A 17,512-nucleotide genomic window follows, 5' to 3' on the forward strand; every position below is an offset into this window, starting at 1 on the left:
ATTCAATTTTCCGATGAAAAACGAAGAGTGGAGAATCCTGGTATCGATCCCGGTACTTCTCACATGCGAAGCGAGCGCTCTACTAATTGAGCTAATTCTCCATATTCTTCAGACTGATTTATTATATTCAAATGAGCAATAATTCAATTTTCCGATTAAAAACGAAGAGAGGAGAATCCTGGTATCGATCCCGGTACTTCTCACATGCGAAGCGAGCGCTCTACTAATTGAGCTAATTCTCCATATTCTTCAGACTGATTTATTATATTCAAATGAGCAATAATTCAATTTTCCGATGAAAAACGAAGAGTGGAGAATTCGGGTATCGATACAAGTACTTCTCACATGCGAAGCGAGCGCTCTACTAATTGAGCTAATTCTCCATATTCTTCAGACTGATTTATTATATTCAAATGAGCAACAATTCAATTTCCCGATGAAAAACGAAGAGTGAAGAATTCGGGTATCGATACAAGTACTTCTCACATGCGAATCGAGCGCTCTACCAATTGAGCTAATTCCCCATATTCTTCAGACTGATTTATTATATTCAAATGAGCAATAATTCAATTTTCCGATTAAAAACGAAGAGAGGAGAATCCTGGTATCGATCCCGGTACTTCTCACATGCGAAGCGAGCGCTCTACTAATTGAGCTAATTCTCCATATTCTTCAGACTGATTTATTATATTCAAATGAGCAATAATTCAATTTTCCGATTAAAAACGAAGAGAGGAGAATCCTGGTATCGATCCCGGTACTTCTCACATGCGAAGCGAGCGCTCTACTAATTGAGCTAATTCTCCATATTCTTCAGACTGATTTATTATATTCAAATGAGCAATAATTCAATTTTCCGATTAAAAACGAAGAGAGGAGAATCCTGGTATCGATCCCGGTACTTCTCACATGCGAAGCGAGCGCTCTACTAATTGAGCTAATTCTCCATATTCTTCAGACTGATTTATTATATTCAAATGAGCAATAATTCAATTTTCCGATTAAAAACGAAGAGAGGAGAATCCTGGTATCGATCCCGGTACTTCTCACATGCGAAGCGAGGACTCTACTAATTGAGCTAATTCTCCATATTCTTCAGACTGATTTATTATATTCAAATGAGCAATAATTCAATTTTCCGATGAAAAACGAAGAGTGGAGAATCCGGGTATCGATCCCGGTACTTCTCACATGCGAAGCGAGCGCTCTGCTAATTTAGTTATTCCCCATATTCTTCTGACTGATTTATTATATTCACATGAGCAATAATTCAATTTTACGATGAAAAACGAAGAGTGGAGAATCCGGGTATCGATACCGGTACTTCTCACACGCGAAGCTAGCGCTCTACCAATTGAGCTAATTCCCCATATTCTTCTGCCTGATTTATTATATTCAAATGAGCAATAATTCATCTTTCCGATGAAAAACGAAGACTGGAGAATCCGGGTATCGATCCCGGTACTGCTCACATGCGAAGCGAGCGCTCTACAACTTGAGCTAATTCCACATATTCTTCAAGCTGATTTATTATATTCAAATGAGCAATAATTCAATTTTCCGATGAAAAACGAAGAGTGGAGAATCCGGGTATCGATCCCGGTACTTCTCACATGCGAAGCGAGCGCTCTACAAATTGAGCTAATTCCCCATATTCTTCAGACTGATTTATTATATTCAAATGAGCAATAATTCAATTTTCCGATGAAAAACGAAGAGTGGAGAATCCGGGTATCGATACCGGTACCTTTCACATGCGAAGTGAGCTCTCTACCAATTGAGCTAATTCCCCATATTCTTCAAACTGAAATATTATATTCAAATGAGCAATAATTCAATTTTCCGATGAAAAACGAAGAGTGGAGAATCCGGGTATCGATCCCGGTACTTCTCACATGCGAAGCGAGCACTCTACCAATTGAGCTAATTCCCCATATTCTTCAGACTGATTTATTATATTCAAATGAGCAATAATTCAATTTTCCGATGAAAAACGAAGAGTGGAGAATCCGGGTATCGATCCCGGTACTTCTCACATGCGAAGCGAGCGCTCTACTAATTTAGCTAATTCCCCATATTCTTCTGACTGATTTATTATATTCAAATGAGCAATAATTCCATTTTCCGATGAAAAACGAAGAGTGGAGAATCCGGGTATCGATCCCGGTACTTCTCACATGCGAAGCGAGCGCTCTACTAATTTAGTTATTCCCCATATTCTTCTGACTGATTTATTATATTCACATGAGCAATAATTCAATTTTCCGATGAAAAACGAAGAGTGGAGAATCCGGGTATCGATCCCGGTACTTCTCACATGCGAAGCGTGCGCTCTACTAATTTAGCTAATTCCCCATATTCTTCTGACTGATTTATTATATTCAAATGAGCAATAATTCAATTTTCCGATGAAAAACGAAGAGTGGAGAATCCGGGTATCGATCCCGGTACTTCTCACATGCGAAGCGAGCGCTCTACCAATCGAGCTTATTCCCCATATTCTACAGACTGATTTATTACATTCAAATGAGCAACAATTCAATTTCCCGATGAAAAACGAAGAGTGAAGAATTCGGGTATAGATACAAGTACTTCTCACATGCGAATCGAGCGCTCTACCAATTGAGCTAATTCCCCATATTCTTCAGACTGATTTATTATATTCAAATGAGCAATAATTCAATTTTCCGATTAAAAACGAAGAGTGGAGAATCCTGGTATCGATCCCGGTACTTCTCACATGCGAAGCGAGCGCTCTACTAATTGAGCTAATTCTCCATATTCTTCAGACTGATTTATTATATTCAAATGAGCAATAATTCAATTTTCCGATGAAAAACGAAGAGTGGAGAATCAGGGTATCGATACCGGTACTTCCCACATGCGAAGCGAGCGCTCTACCAATTGAGCTAATTCCCCATATTCTTCAGACTGATTTATTATATTCAAATGAGCAATAATTCAATTTTCCGATGAAAAACGAAGAGTGGAGAATCCGGGTATCGATCCCGGTACTTCTCACATGCGAAGCGAGCGCTCTGCTAATTTAGTTATTCCCCATATTCTTCTGACTGATTTATTATATTCACATGAGCAATAATTCAATTTTACGATGAAAAACGAAGAGTGGAGAATCCGGGTATCGATCCCGGTACTTCTCACATGCGAAGCTAGCGCTCTACCAATCGAGCTTATTCCCCATATTCTTCAGACTGATTTATTATATTCAAATGAGCAACAATTCAATTTCCCGATGAAAAACGAAGAGTGAAGAATTCGGGTATCGATACAAGTACTTCTCACATGCGAATCGAGCGCTCTACCAATTGAGCTAATTCCCCATATTATTCAGACTGAATTATTATATTCAAATGAGCAATAATTCAATTTTCCGATTAAAAACGAAAAGTGGAGCATCCGGGTATCGATCCCGGAACTTCTCACATGCGAAGCGACCGCTCTACAAATTGAGCTAATTCCCCATATTCTTCAGACTGATTTATTATATTCAAATCAGCAATAATTCAATTTTCCGATGAAAAACGAAGAGTGGAGAATCCGGGTATCGATACCGGTACTTCTCACACGCGAAGCTAGCGCTCTACCAATTGAGCTAATTCCCCATATTCTTCTGCCTGATTTATTATATTCAAATGAGCAATAATTCATCTTTCCGATGAAAAACGAAGACTGGAGAATCCGGGTATCGATCCCGGTACTGCTCACATGCGAAGCGAGCGCTCTACAACTTGAGCTAATTCCACATATTCTTCAAGCTGATTTATTATATTCAAATGAGCAATAATTCAATTTTCCGATGAAAAACGAAGAGTGGAGAATCCGGGTATCGATCCCGGTACTTCTCACATGCGAAGCGAGCGCTCTACAAATTGAGCTAATTCCCCATATTCTTCAGACTGATTTATTATATTCAAATGAGCAATAATTCAATTTTCCGATGAAAAACGAAGAGTGGAGAATCCGGGTATCGATACCGGTACCTTTCACATGCGAAGTGAGCTCTCTACCAATTGAGCTAATTCCCCATATTCTTCAAACTGAAATATTATATTCAAATGAGCAATAATTCAATTTTCCGATGAAAAACGAAGAGTGGAGAATCCGGGTATCGATCCCGGTACTTCTCACATGCGAAGCGAGCACTCTACCAATTGAGCTAATTCCCCATATTCTTCAGACTGATTTATTATATTCAAATGAGCAATAATTCAATTTTCCGATGAAAAACGAAGAGTGGAGAATCCGGGTATCGATCCCGGTACTTCTCACATGCGAAGCGAGCGCTCTACTAATTTAGCTAATTCCCCATATTCTTCTGACTGATTTATTATATTCAAATGAGCAATAATTCCATTTTCCGATGAAAAACGAAGAGTGGAGAATCCGGGTATCGATCCCGGTACTTCTCACATGCGAAGCGAGCGCTCTACTAATTTAGTTATTCCCCATATTCTTCTGACTGATTTATTATATTCACATGAGCAATAATTCAATTTTCCGATGAAAAACGAAGAGTGGAGAATCCGGGTATCGATCCCGGTACTTCTCACATGCGAAGCGTGCGCTCTACTAATTTAGCTAATTCCCCATATTCTTCTGACTGATTTATTATATTCAAATGAGCAATAATTCAATTTTCCGATGAAAAACGAAGAGTGGAGAATCCGGGTATCGATCCCGGTACTTCTCACATGCGAAGCGAGCGCTCTACCAATCGAGCTTATTCCCCATATTCTACAGACTGATTTATTACATTCAAATGAGCAACAATTCAATTTCCCGATGAAAAACGAAGAGTGAAGAATTCGGGTATAGATACAAGTACTTCTCACATGCGAATCGAGCGCTCTACCAATTGAGCTAATTCCCCATATTCTTCAGACTGATTTATTATATTCAAATGAGCAATAATTCAATTTTCCGATTAAAAACGAAGAGTGGAGAATCCTGGTATCGATCCCGGTACTTCTCACATGCGAAGCGAGCGCTCTACTAATTGAGCTAATTCTCCATATTCTTCAGACTGATTTATTATATTCAAATGAGCAATAATTCAATGTTCCGATGAAAAACGAAGAGTGGAGAATCAGGGTATCGATACCGGTACTTCCCACATGCGAAGCGAGCGCTCTACCAATTAAGCTAATTCCCCATATTCTTCAGACTGATTTATTATATTCAAATGAGCAATAATTCAATTTTCCGATGAAAAACGAAGAGTGGAGAATCCGGGTATCGATCCCGGTACTTCTCACATGCGAAGCGAGCGCTCTGCTAATTTAGTTATTCCCCATATTCTTCTGACTGATTTATTATATTCACATGAGCAATAATTCAATTTTACGATGAAAAACGAAGAGTGGAGAATCCGGGTATCGATCCCGGTACTTCTCACATGCGAAGCTAGCGCTCTACCAATCGAGCTTATTCCCCATATTCTTCAGACTGATTTATTATATTCAAATGAGCAACAATTCAATTTCCCGATGAAAAACGAAGAGTGAAGAATTCGGGTATCGATACAAGTACTTCTCACATGCGAATCGAGCGCTCTACCAATTGAGCTAATTCCCCATATTATTCAGACTGAATTATTATATTCAAATGAGCAATAATTCAATTTTCCGATTAAAAACGAAAAGTGGAGCATCCGGGTATCGATCCCGGAACTTCTCACATGCGAAGCGACCGCTCTACAAATTGAGCTAATTCCCCATATTCTTCAGACTGATTTATTATATTCAAATGAGCAATCATTCAATTTTCCGATGAAAAACGAAGAGTGGAGAATCCGGGTATCGATACCGGTACTTCTCACACGCGAAGCTAGCGCTCTACCAATTGAGCTAATTCCCCATATTCTTCTGCCTGATTTATTATATTCAAATGAGCAATAATTCATCTTTCCGATGAAAAACGAAGACTGGAGAATCCGGGTATCGATCCCGGTACTGCTCACATGCGAAGCGAGCGCTCTACAACTTGAGCTAATTCCACATATTCTTCAAGCTGATTTATTATATTCAAATGAGCAATAATTCAATTTTCCGATGAAAAACGAAGAGTGGAGAATCCGGGTATCGATCCCGGTACTTCTCACATGCGAAGCGAGCGCTCTACAAATTGAGCTAATTCCCCATATTCTTCAGACTGATTTATTATATTCAAATGAGCAATCATTCAATTTTCCGATGAAAAACGAAGAGTGGAGAATCCGGGTATCGATACCGGTACCTTTCACATGCGAAGTGAGCTCTCTACCAATTGAGCTAATTCCCCATATTCTTCAAACTGAAATATTATATTCAAATGAGCAATAATTCAATTTTCCGATGAAAAACGAAGAGTGGAGAATCCGGGTATCGATCCCGGTACTTCTCACATGCGAAGCGAACGCTCTACCAATTGAGCTAATTCACCATATTCTTCTGACTGATTTATTATATTCAAATGAGCAATAATTCAATTTTCCGATGAAAAACGAAGAGTGGAGAATCCGGGTATCGATCCCGGTACTTCTCACATGCGAAGCGAGCGCTCTACCAATTGAGCTAATTCCACATATTCTTCAGACTGGTTTATTATATTCAAATGAGCAATAATTCAATTTTCCGATGAAAAAGGAAGAGTGGAGAATCCGGGTATTGATCCCGGTACTTCTCACATGCGAAGCTAGCGCTCTACCAATTGAGCTAATTCCCCATATTCTTCTGACTGATTTATTATGTTCAAATGAGCAATAATTCAATTTTCCGAGGAAAAACGAAGAGTGGAGAATCCGAGTATCGATCCGGGTACTTCTCACATGCAAAGCGAGCGCTCTACTAATTTAGCTAATTCCCCATTTTCTTCTGACTGATTTATTATATTCAAATGATCAATAATTCAATTTTCCGATGAAAAACGAAGAGTGGAGAGTCCGGGTATCGATCCCGGTACTTCTCACATGCGAAGCGAGCGCTCTACCAATTGAGCTAATTCCCCATATTCTTCAGACTGATTTATTATATTAAAATGAGCAATAATTCAATTTTCCGATGAAAAACGAAGATTGGAGAATCCGGGTATCGATCCCGGTACTTCTCAAATGCGAAGCGAGCGCTCTACCAATTGAGCTAATTCCCCATATTCTTCAGACTGATTTATTATATTGAAATGAGCAATAATTCAATTTTCCGATGAAAAACGAAGAGTGGAGAATCCGGGTATCGATCCCGGTACTTTTCACATGCGAAGCGAGGGCTCTACCAATGGAGCTAAGTTCCCATATTCTTCAGACTGATTTATTATATTAAAATGAGCAATAATTCAATTTTCCGATGAAAAACGAAAAGATGAGAATCCGGGTATCGATCCCGTTATTTCTCACATGCGAAGCGAGCGCTCTACCAATTGAGCTAATTCCCCATATTCTTCAGACTGATTTATTATATTCAAATGAGCAATAATTCAATTTTCCGATGAAAAACGAAGAGTGGAGAATCCGGGTATCGATCCCGGTACTTCTCACATGCGAAGCGAGCGCTCTACCAATTGAGCTAATTCCCCATATTCTTCAGACTGATTTATTATATTCAAATGAGCAATAATTCAATTTTCCGATGAAAAACGAAGAGTGGAGAATCCGGGTATCGATCCCGGTACTTCTCACATGCGAAGCGGGCGCTCTACCAATTGAGCTAATTCCCCATATTCTTCAGACTGATTTATTATATTCAAATGAGCAATAATTAAATTTCCCGATGAAAAACCAAGAGTGGAGAATCCGGGTATCGATCCCGGTACTTCTCACATGCGAAGCGAGCGCTCTACCAATTGAGCTTATTCCCCATATTCTTCAGACTGATTTATTATATTCAAATGAGCAATAATTCAATTTTCCGATGAAAAACGAAAAGTGGAGAATCCGGGTATCGATCCCGGTACTTCTCTCATGTTAAGCGAGCGCTCTTCCAATTGAGCTTATTCCCCATATTCTTCAGACTGATTTATTATATTCAAATGAGCAATAATTCAATTTTCCGATGAAAAACGAAGAGTGGAGAATCCGGGTATCGATCCCGGTACTTCTCACATGCGAAGCGAGCGCTCTAACAATCGAGCTTATTCCCCATATTCTTCAGACTGATTTATTATATTCAAATGAGCAACAATTCAATTTCCCGATGAAAAACGAAGAGTGAAGAATTCGGGTATCGATACAAGTACTTCTCACATGCGAATCGAGCGCTCTACCAATTGAGCTAATTCCCCATATTCTTCAGACTGATTTATTATATTCAAATGAGCAATAATTCAATTTTCCGATTAAAAACGAAGAGTGGAGAATCCTGGTATCGATCCCGGTACTTCTCACATGCGAAGCGAGCGCTCTACTAATTGAGCTAATTCTCCATATTCTTCAGACTGATTTATTATATTCAAATGAGCAATAATTCAATTTTCCGATGAAAAACGAAGAGTGGAGAATCAGGGTATCGATACCGGTACTTCCCACATGCGAAGCGAGCGCTCTACCAATTGAGCTAATTCCCCATATTCTTCAGACTGATTTATTATATTCACATGAGCAATAATTCAATTTTCCGATGAAAAACGAAGAGTGGAGAATCCGGGTATCGATCCCGGTACTTCTCACATGCGAAGCGAGCGCTCTACTAATTTAGTTATTCCCCATATTCTTCAGACTGATTTATTATATTAAAATGAGCAATAATTCAATTTTCCGATGAAAAACGAAGAGTGGAGAATCCGGGTATCGATCCCGGTACGTCTCACATGCGAAGCTAGCGCTCTACCAATCGAGCTTATTCCGCATATTCTTCAGACTGATTTATTATATTCAAATGAGCAACAATTCAATTTCCCGATGAAAAACGAAGAGTGAAGAATTCGGGTATCGATACAAGTACTTCTCACATGCGAATCGAGCGCTCTACCAATTGAGCTAATTCCCCATATTATTCAGACTTAATTATTATATTCAAATGAGCAATAATTCAATTTTCCGATTAAAAACGAAAAGTGGAGCATCCGGGTATCGATCCCGGTACTTCTCACATGCGAAGCGACCGCTCTACAAATTGAGCTAATTCCCCATATTCTTCAGACTGATTTATTATATTCAAATCAGCAATAATTCAATTTTCCGATGAAAAACGAAGAGTGGAGAATCCGGGTATCGATACCGGTACCTTTCACATGCGAAGTGAGCTCTCTACCAATTGAGCTAATTCCCCATATTCTTCAAACTGAAATATTATATTCAAATGAGCAATAATTCAATTTTCCGATGAAAAACGAAGAGTGGAGAATCCGGGTATCGATCCCGGTACTTCTCACATGCGAAGCGAGCGCTCTACCAATTGAGCTAATTCACCATATTCTTCTGACTGATTTATTATATTCAAATGAGCAATAATTAAATTTTCCGATGAAAAACGAAGAGTGGAGAATCCGGGTATCGATCCCGGTACTTCTCACATGCGAAGCGAGCGCTCTACCAATTGAGCTAATTCCACATATTCTTCAGACTGGTTTATTATATTCAAATGAGCAATAATTCAATTTTCCGATGAAAAACGAAGAGTGGAGAATCCGGGTATTGATCCCGGTACTTCTCACATGCGAAGCTAGCGCTCTACCAATTGAGCTAATTCCCCATATTCTTCTGACTGATTTATTATGTTCAAATGAGCAATAATTCAATTTTCCGAGGAAAAACGAAGAGTGGAGAATCCGAGTATCGATCCGGGTACTTCTCACATGCAAAGCGAGCGCTCTACTAATTTAGCTAATTCCCCATTTTCTTCTGACTGATTTATTATATTCAAATGATCAATAATTCAATTTTCCGATGAAAAACGAAGAGTGGAGAGTCCGGGTATCGATCCCGGTACTTCTCACATGCGAAGCGAGCGCTCTACCAATTGAGCTAATTCCCCATATTCTTCAGACTGATTTATTATATTAAAATGAGCAATAATTCAATTTTCCGATGAAAAACGAAGATTGGAGAATCCGGGTATCGATCCCGGTACTTCTCACATGCGAAGCGGGCGCTCTACCAATTGAGCTAATTCCCCATATTCTTCAGGCTGATTTATTATATTGAAATGAGCAATAATTCAATTTTCCGATGAAAAACGAAGAGTGGAGAATCCGGGTATCGATCCCGGTACTTTTCACATGCGAAGCGAGGGCTCTACCAATGGAGCTAAGTTCCCATATTCTTCAGACTGATTTATTATATTAAAATGAGCAATAATTCAATTTTCCGATGAAAAACGAAAAGATGAGAATCCGGGTATCGATCCCGGTATTTCTCACATGCGAAGCGAGCGCTCTACCAATTGAGCTAATTCCCCATATTCTTCAGACTGATTTATTATATTCAAATGAGCAATAATTCAATTTTCCGATGAAAAACGAAGAGTGGAGAATCCGGGTATCGATCCCGGTACTTCTCACATGCGAAGCGAGCGCTCTACCAATTGAGCTAATTCCCCATATTCTTCAGACTGATTTATTATATTCAAATGAGCAATAATTCAATTTTCCGATGAAAAACGAAGAGTGGAGAATCCGGGTATCTATCCCGGTACTTCTCACATGCGAAGCGGGCGCTCTACCAATTGAGCTAATTCCCCATATTCTTCAGACTGATTTATTATATTCAAATGAGCAATAATAAAATTTCCCGATGAAAAACCAAGAGTGGAGAATCCGGGTATCGATCCCGGTACTTCTCACATGCGAAGCGAGCGCTCTACCAATTGAGCTTATTCCCCATATTCTTCAGACTGATTTATTATATTCAAATGAGCAATAATTCAATTTTCCGATGAAAAACGAAAAGTGGAGAATCCGGGTATCGATCCCGGTACTTCTCTCATGTTGAGCGAGCGCTCTTCCAATTGAGCTTATTCCCCATATTCTTCAGACTGATTTATTATATTCAAATGAGCAATAATTCAATTTTCCGATGAAAAACGAAGAGTGGAGAATCCGGGTATCGATCCCGGTACTTCTCACATGCGAAGCGAGCGCTCTACCAATCGAGCTTATTCCCCATATTCTTCAGACTGATTTATTATATTCAAATGAGCAACAATTCAATTTCCCGATGAAAAACGAAGAGTGAAGAATTCGGGTATCGATACAAGTACTTCTCACATGCGAATCGAGCGCTCTACCAATTGAGCTAATTCCCCATATTCTTCAGACTGATTTATTATATTCAAATGAGCAATAATTCAATTTTCCGATTAAAAACGAAGAGTGGAGAATCCTGGTATCGATCCCGGTACTTCTCACATGCGAAGCGAGCGCTCTACTAATTGAGCTAATTCTCCATATTCTTCAGACTGATTTATTATATTCAAATGAGCAATAATTCAATTTTCCGATGAAAAACGAAGAGTGGAGAATCAGGGTATCGATACCGGTACTTCCCACATGCGAAGCGAGCGCTCTACCAATTGAGCTAATTCCCCATATTCTTCAGACTGATTTATTATATTCACATGAGCAATAATTCAATTTTCCGATGAAAAACGAAGAGTGGAGAATCCGGGTATCGATCCCGGTACTTCTCACATGCGAAGCGAGCGCTCTACTAATTTAGTTATTCCCCATATTCTTCAGACTGATTTATTATACTAAAATGAGCAATAATTCAATTTTCCGATGAAAAACGAAGAGTGGAGAATCCGGGTATCGATCCCGGTACGTCTCACATGCGAAGCTAGCGCTCTACCAATCGAGCTTATTCCCCATATTCTTCAGACTGATTTATTATATTCAAATGAGCAACAATTCAATTTCCCGATGAAAAACGAAGAGTGAAGAATTCGGGTTCTGATACAAGTACTTCTCACATGCGAATCGAGCGCTCTACCAATTGAGCTAATTCCCCATATTATTCAGACTGAATTATTATATTCAAATGAGCAATAATTCAATTTTCCGATTAAAAACGAAAAGTGGAGCATCCGGGTATCGATCCCGGTACTTCTCACATGCGAAGCGACCGCTCTACAAATTGAGCTTATTCCCCATATTCTTCAGACTGATTTATTATATTCAAATCAGCAATAATTCAATTTTCCGATGAAAAACGAAGAGTGGAGAATCCGGGTATCGATACCGGTACTTCTCACACGCGAAGCTAGCGCTCTACCAATTGAGCTAATTCCCCATATTCTTCTGCCTGATTTATTATATTCAAATGAGCAATAATTCAATTTTCCGATGAAAAACGAAGAGTGGAGAATCCGGGTATCGATCCCGGTATTTCTCACATGCGAAGCGAGCGCTCTACCAATTGAGCTAATTCCCCATATTCTTCTGACTGATTTATTATATTCAAATGAGCAATAATTCAATTTTCCGATGAAAAACGAAGAGTGGAGAATCCGGGTATCGATCCCGGTACTTCTCACATGCGAAGCGAGCGCTCTACCAATTGAGCTAATTCCCCATATTCTTCAGACTGATTTATTATATTCAAATGAGCAATCATTCAATTTTCCGATGAAAAACGAAGAGTGGAGAATCCGGGTATCGATCCCGGTACTTCTCACATGCGAAGCGAGCGCTCTACCAATTGAGCTAATTCCCCATATTCTTCAGACTGATTTATTATATTCAAATGAGCAATAATTCAATTTTCCGATGAAAAACGAAGAGTGGTGAATCCGGGTATCGATCCCGGTACTTCTCACATGCGAAGCGAGCGCTCTACCAATTGAGCTAATTCCCCATATTCTTCAGACTGATTTAATATATTCAAATGAGCAATAATTCAATTTTCCGATGAAAAACGAAGAGTGGAGAATCCTGGTATCGATCCCGGTACTTCTCACATGCGAAGCGAGCGGTCTACTAATTTAGCTAATTCCCCATATTCTTCTGACTGATTTATTATATTCAAATGAGCAATAATTCAATTTTCCGATGAAAAACGAAGAGTGGAGAATCCGGGTATCGATCCCGGTACTTCTCACATGCGAAGCGAGCACTCTACCAATTGAGCTAATTCCCCATATTCTTCAGACTGATTTATTATATTCAAATGAGCAATAATTCAATTTTCCGATGAAAAACGAAGAGTGGAGAATCCGGGTATCGATCCCGGTACTTCTCACATGCGAAGCGAGCGCTCTACTAATTTAGTTATTCCCCATATTCTTCTGACTGATTTATTATATTCACATGAGCAATAATTCAATTTTCCGATGAAAAACGAAGAGTGGAGAATCCGGGTATCGATCCCGGTACTTCTCACATGCGAAGCGAGCGCTCTACCAATTGATCTTATTCCCCATATTCTTCTGACTGAATTATTATATTCAAATGAGCAATAATTCAATTTTCCGATGAAAAACGAAGAGTGGAGAATCCGGGTATCGATCCCGGTACTTCTCACATGCGAAGCGAGCGCTCTACCAATCGAGCTTTTTCCCCATATTCTTCAGACTGATTTATTATATTCAAATGAGCAACAATTCAATTTCCCGATGAAAAACGAAGAGTGAAGAATTCGGGTATCGATACAAGTACTTCTCACATGCGAATCGAGCGCTCTACCAATTGAACTAATTCCCCATATTCTTCAGACTGATTTATTATATTCAAATGAGCAATAATTCAATTTTCCGATTAAAAACGAAGAGTGGAGAATCCTGGTATCGATCCCGGTACTTCTCACATGCGAAGCGAGCGCTCTACTAATTGAGCTAATTCTCCATATTCTTCAGACTGATTTATTATATTCAAATGAGCAATAATTCAATTTTCCGATGAAAAACGAAGAGTGGAGAATCAGGGTATCGATACCGGTACTTCCCACATGCGAAGCGAGCGCTCTACCAATTGAGCTAATTCCCCATATTCTTCTGACTGATTTATTATATTCAAATGAGCAATAATTCAATTTTCCGATGAAAAACGAAGAGTGGAGAATCCGGGTATCGATCCCGGTACTTCTCACATGCGAAGCTAGCGCTCTACCAATCGAGCTTATTCCCCATATTCTTCAGACTGATTTATTATATTCAAATGAGCAACAATTCAATTTCCCGATGAAAAACGAAGAGTGAAGAATTCGGGTATCGATACAAGTACTTCTCACATGCGAATCGAGCGCTCTACCAATTGAGCTAATTCCCCATATTCTTCTGCCTGATTTATTATATTCAAATGAGCAATAATTCATCTTTCCGATGAAAAACGAAGACTGGAGAATCCGGGTATCGATCCCGGTACTTCTCACATGCGAAGCGAGCGCTCTACCACTTGAGCTAATTCCACATATTCTTCAAGCTGATTTATTATATTCAAATGAGCAATAATTCAATTTGCCGATGAAAAACGAAGAGTGGAGAATCCGGGTATCGATCCCGGTACTTCTCACATGCGAAGCTAGCGCTCTACTAATCGAGCTAATTCCCCATATTCTTCTGACTGATTTATTATGTTCAAATGAGCAATAATTCAATTTTCCGAGGAAAAACGAAGAGTGGAGAATCCGAGTATCGATCCGGGTACGTCTCACATGCAAAGCGAGCGCTCTACTAATTTAGCTAATTCCCCATTTTCTTCTGACTGATTTATTATATTCAAATGATCAATAATTCAATTTTCCGATGAAAAACGAAGAGTGGAGAATCCGGGTATCGATCCCGGTACTTCTCACATGCGAAGCGAGCGCTCTACCAATTGAGCTAATTCCCCATATTCTTCAGACTGATTTATTATATTAAAATGAGCAATAATTCAATTTTCCGATGAAAAACGAAAAGTGGAGAATCCGGGTATCGATCCCGGTACTTCTCACATGCGAAGCGAGCGCTCTACTAATTTAGTTATTCCCCATATTCTTCTGACTGATTTATTATATTCACATGAGCAATAATTCAATTTTCCGATGAAAAACGAAGAGTGGAGAATCCGGGTATCGATCCCGGTACTTCTCACATGCGAAGCGAGCGCTCTACCAATTGAGCTGATTCCCCATATTCTTCTGACTGAATTATTATATTCAAATGAGCAATAATTCAATTTTCCGATGAAAAACGAAGAGTGGAGAATCCGGGTATCGATCCCGGTACTTCTCACATGCGAAGCGAGCGCTCTACCAATCGAGCTTTTTCCCCATATTCTTCAGACTGATTTATTATATTCAAATGAGCAACAATTCAATTTCCCGATGAAAAACGAAGAGTGAAGAATTCGGGTATCGATACAAGTACTTCTCACATGCTAATCGAGCGCTCTACCAATTGAGCTAATTCCCCATATTCTTCAGACTGATTTATTATATTCAAATGAGCAATAATTCAATTTTCCGATTAAAAACGAAGAGTGGAGAATCCTGGTATCGATCCCGGTACTTCTCACATGCGAAGCGAGCGCTCTACTAATTGAGCTAATTCTCCATATTCTTCAGACTGATTTATTATATTCAAATGAGCAATAATTCAATTTTCCGATGAAAAACGAAGAGTGGAGAATCAGGGTATCGATACCGGTACTTCCCACATGCGAAGCGAGCGCTCTACCAATTGAGCTAATTCCCCATATTCTTCAGACTGATTTATTATATTCAAATGAGCAATCATTCAATTTTCCGATGAAAAACGAAGAGTGGAGAATCCGGGTATCGATCCCGGTACTTCTCACATGCAAAGCGAGCGCTCTACTAATTTAGTTATTCCCCATATTCTTCTGACTGATTTATTATATTCACATGAGCAATAATTCAATTTTCCGATGAAAAACGAAGAGTGGAGAATCCGGGTATCGATCCCGGTACTTCTCACATGCGAAGCTAGCGCTCTACCAATCGAGCTTATTCCCCATATTCTTCAGACTGATTTATTATATTCAAATGAGCAACAATTCAATTTCCCGATGAAAAACGAAGAGTGAAGAATTCGGGTATCGATACAAGTACTTCTCACATGCTAATCGAGCGCTCTACCAATTGAGCTAATTCCTCATATTCTTCAGACTGATTTATTATATTCAAATGAGCAATAATTCAATTTTCCGATTAAAAACGAAGAGTGGAGAATCCTGGTATCGATCCCGGTACTTCTCACATGCGAAGCGAGCGCTCTACTAATTGAGCTAATTCTCCATATTCTTCAGACTGATTTATTATATTCAAATGAGCAATAATTCAATTTTCCGATGAAAAACGAAGAGTGGAGAATCAGGGTATCGATACCGGTACTTCCCACATGCGAAGCGAGCGCTCTACCAATTGAGCTAATTCCCCATATTCTTCAGACTGATTTATTATATTCAAATGAGCAATCATTCAATTTTCCGATGAAAAACGAAGAGTGGAGAATCCGGGTATCGATCCCGGTACTTCTCACATGCAAAGCGAGCGCTCTACTAATTTAGTTATTCCCCATATTCTGCTGACTGATTTATTATATTCACATGAGCAATAATTCAATTTTCCGATGAAAAACGAAGAGTGGAGAATCCGGGTATCGATCCCGGTACTTCTCACATGCGAAGCTAGCGCTCTACCAATCGAGCTTATTCCCCATATTCTTCAGACTGATTTATTATATTCAAATGAGCAACAATTCAATTTCCCGATGAAAAACGAAGAGTGAAGAATTCGGGTATCGATAAAAGTACTTCTCACATGCGAATCGAGCGCTCTACCAATTGAGCTAATTCCCCATATTATTCAGACTGAATTATTATATTCAAATGAGCAATAATTCAATTTTCCGATTAAAAACGAAAAGTGGAGCATCCGGGTATCGATCCCGGTACTTCTCACATGCGAAGCGACCGCTCTACCAATTGAGCTGATTCCCCATATTCTTCAGACTGATTTATTATATTCAAATCAGCAATAATTCAATTTTCCGATGAAAAACGAAGAGTGGAGAATCCGGGTATCGATACCGGTACTTCTAACACGCGAAGCTAGCGCTCTACCAATTGAGCTAATTCCCCATATTCTTCTGCCTGATTTATTATATTCAAATGAGCAATAATTCATCTTTCCGATGAAAAACGAAGACTGGAGAATCCGGGTATCGATCCCGGTACTTCTCACATGCGAAGCGAGCGCTCTACCACTTGAGCTAATTCCACATATTCTTCAAGCTGATTTATTATATTCAAATGAGCAATAATTCAATTTTCCGATGAAAAACGAAGAGTGGAGAATCCGGGTATCGATCCCGGTACTTCTCACATGCGAAGCGAGCGCTCTACCAATTGAGCTAATTCCACATATTCTTCAGACTGGTTTATTATATTCAAATGAGCAATAATTCAATTTTCCGATGAAAAACGAAGAGTGGAGAATCCGGGTATTGATCCCGGTACTTCTCACATGCGAAGCTAGCGCTCTACCAATTGAGCTAATTCCCCATATTCTTCTGACTGATTTATTATGTTCAAATGAGCAATAATTCAATTTTCCGAGGAAAAACGAAGAGTGGAGAATCCG

The 17,512-nt window shown here is 39.2% G+C and overlaps 5 non-coding genes across 5 annotated transcripts; all 5 read right to left on the reverse strand.

Moving 5' to 3' along the window:
* Nucleotides 1–7,496: 7,496 nt before the first annotated feature.
* Nucleotides 7,497–7,569, reverse strand: Trnaa-cgc (transfer RNA alanine (anticodon CGC)). The gene has a single exon. It is a non-coding gene; the product is annotated as a tRNA-Ala (tRNA).
* Nucleotides 7,570–10,456: 2,887 nt separating this feature from the next.
* Nucleotides 10,457–10,529, reverse strand: Trnaa-cgc (transfer RNA alanine (anticodon CGC)). The gene has a single exon. It is a non-coding gene; the product is annotated as a tRNA-Ala (tRNA).
* A 1,900-nt stretch (nucleotides 10,530–12,429) lies between these two features.
* Nucleotides 12,430–12,502, reverse strand: Trnaa-cgc (transfer RNA alanine (anticodon CGC)). The gene has a single exon. It is a non-coding gene; the product is annotated as a tRNA-Ala (tRNA).
* Nucleotides 12,503–12,570: 68 nt separating this feature from the next.
* Nucleotides 12,571–12,643, reverse strand: Trnaa-cgc (transfer RNA alanine (anticodon CGC)). The gene has a single exon. It is a non-coding gene; the product is annotated as a tRNA-Ala (tRNA).
* Nucleotides 12,644–14,684: 2,041 nt separating this feature from the next.
* Trnaa-cgc (transfer RNA alanine (anticodon CGC)) lies at nucleotides 14,685–14,757 on the reverse strand. Its single transcript has one exon. It is a non-coding gene; the product is annotated as a tRNA-Ala (tRNA).
* Nucleotides 14,758–17,512: the final 2,755 nt, after the last annotated feature.

This window comes from Euprymna scolopes, chromosome 39 (genome assembly GCF_053919585.1).
Source record: "Euprymna scolopes isolate OS-2025 chromosome 39, ASM5391958v1, whole genome shotgun sequence".
NCBI lineage: Eukaryota > Metazoa > Mollusca > Cephalopoda > Sepiida > Sepiolidae > Euprymna > Euprymna scolopes.